The sequence below is a fragment of the Cucumis melo genome, unplaced genomic scaffold (assembly GCF_025177605.1).
Source record: "Cucumis melo cultivar AY unplaced genomic scaffold, USDA_Cmelo_AY_1.0 utg001965l, whole genome shotgun sequence".
In the NCBI taxonomy this organism is placed as follows: Eukaryota; Viridiplantae; Streptophyta; class Magnoliopsida; order Cucurbitales; family Cucurbitaceae; genus Cucumis; species Cucumis melo.
In genome coordinates, this window is record NW_026124870.1 from 1 (window position 1) to 2,500 (window position 2,500).

Here is a 2,500-nt window from a genome sequence, read left to right on the forward strand (position 1 = left end):
ATTGTGGGTATGAAATCCAATTTTGAGTAATCAAGGACTCAACTCTTAAAATTTTTTCCTATTTATAGAAATAACTTCACTGCATTTCTTGGTGTCAAACCAGATTAAAATAGAGAATCTATTCTCTTAAAAAAAAAATGATCTTGGAGATTGTGTAATGCTTACTCTCAAACTATTTGTTTATACAGTAGTAATATTCTTTGTTTCTCTCTTCATTTTCGGATTCCTATCTAATGACCCGGGACGTAATCCGGGGCGTGAAGAATAACAAATCAGATTTTTTTTCCTTGCTTGATTTTGAAATGTTCTTAACATTTTATCTATTCCACATCTTTCCTCAACTATAAAAAAAATACCAAGTAATTGACAGAAACGGAAAGAGAGGGATTCGAACCCTCGGTACAAAAAAATCGTACAACGGATTAGCAATCCGACGCTTTAGTCCACTCAGCCATCTCTCCCCAAATTGAAAAAGGATAATTACTATGATACATTGTATAAAAAATAGAAAATAAAGGCTTGAAAAAAGCCCTTCTTTATCTCTCTTTATTATCTTTATCTACCCCTTTATAGATATATAATTTCATTATATTGATATAGATAATTATCTAGATATATCGATGGATATCTATCAAATCGATAAAAACTTTTTTTTATTAGGAATTCCATTTAGATAAATTAGATTTCATTAGATAAGGGCTCAAAAGAAGAGATATCTTCAATCCTAATATATAAATAATACCAATATATTAAAGATTCATAAAAATATTTATAAATAAAAAGAAAGTACCTTTTTTAGTTTATTTCATCCGAAAAGCCCTTTTCTTTTTATTTTTAGTTCCACGGCCTGGCCTGGTCAGTACCTAGCCGGGCTTTTTTTGTTCCAATAAATCGTAGATCAAATTATTTATTTGATTTGAAAATGTTTTTGAAAAAAAAAAAAATAGAAACAACAAGAATCCTAAGAAGATTTATTATTTCAATTCCTATGATACAGAAAAAGATGATATAGAATCAAGGTTCGATTTCTTATTATTATTTTTTAGTACTTTACTAGAATAAAAAACTTGTTAATTAGTTAATTAAAACGAGTCCTCTTTTCCTAATCTCATTAGTGGCCCTGATGAAAATACGTCAACGCTCAAATTTTCATGATTATTTTCTGATCCGATCTTTTTATTACTTATTAATACGACTTATTTTCGTCTTCGACAAAAGGTCCATTTATATACAATAATTGCATTGTAGCGGATATAGTTTAGTGGTAAAAGTGCGATTCGTTCTATTAATCCCTTAATAGTTAAGGGATCCTTCGGGTTGATTAATATTCCGATCAAAAACTTTATTTCTTAAAAGGATTTAATCCTTTACCTCTCGATGAAAGATTCGAGGAAAAATAAAAATTCTCGTGATTTGTATCCAAAAATATGTTCTAAATTGAAAAAATTGGATCATGAAATTACGAAACATAATTTTATTGAATTGGATCAATACTTCCAATTGAAGGAATAAGGGATCCATGGATAAAGGTGGAATTTTTTCTAATCGTAACTAAATCTTCAATTTTTTCTTTGTATAAGGGAGATTGAAGCAAAACAAAATAGCTATTAAACAATGTCTTTGGTTTACTAGAGACGTCGACATCGTTTTTTTAGCTCGGCGGAAACAAAATACTTTTCCTAAGGATTATATTAAATAGAAATAGGGAACGAAATAAATAACTGGAAAGATTGTTATAATCTCCTCTTGTATAGGGATCATCTATAAAGCGGGTCCTTTTGAATGCATTCAGACGGAAAGGCTGACATAGATGTTATGGATGGTATTTTTTTTTTGTTTACATCTTATAAATTTAGGAATTTATCCATCTTCCATAAAGGAGCCGAATGAAACCAAAGTTTCACGTTCGGTTTTGAATTAGAGACGTTCAGTTCAAAATGATGAATCAACGTCGACTATAACCCCTAGCCTTCCAAGCTAACGATGCGGGTTCGATTCCCGCTATCCGCTTATCTTATCTTATAATATTCTTATCTTATAATTTATATATATTATAAATAGAAATTAATTAATAATGGAATTACTCAAATAAAAATTTTCAATTTACTTAATTTTAACTAAATTTTAACTAATGTATTAGTTAATGTAATGCATCATTGAATTCAATATGCAATTTCCGGAATTCTCACACATTTTTTTTACGAACAAGAGAGGTGAAAATACGAAAAAAAAAATTGGAATCAAAAGCGTCCATTGTCTAATGGATAGGACATAGGTCTTCTAAACCTTTGGTATAGGTTCAAATCCTATTGGACGCAATTTTTTTTCATATATTTTTTTTTAGTTTTAAATTTTCTATATCATGTCAAGAAAGGAAAGATTTTGAATGATTTGAATAAGAGACGCTTATTTATTAATAGTAATTTATAAATTAGTTTTAATATTAATTGTAACTCTAGTTTTAGATTTATTATATAAATAAACTAATAATTCAATTCTG

General features: G+C 28.4%; 1 non-coding gene across 1 annotated transcript; it reads right to left on the reverse strand.

The window, feature by feature from the left end:
- Window positions 1-373: 373 nt before the first annotated feature.
- On the reverse strand, window positions 374-461 carry TRNAS-GCU (transfer RNA serine (anticodon GCU)). The gene has a single exon. It is a non-coding gene; the product is annotated as a tRNA-Ser (tRNA).
- Window positions 462-2,500: the final 2,039 nt, after the last annotated feature.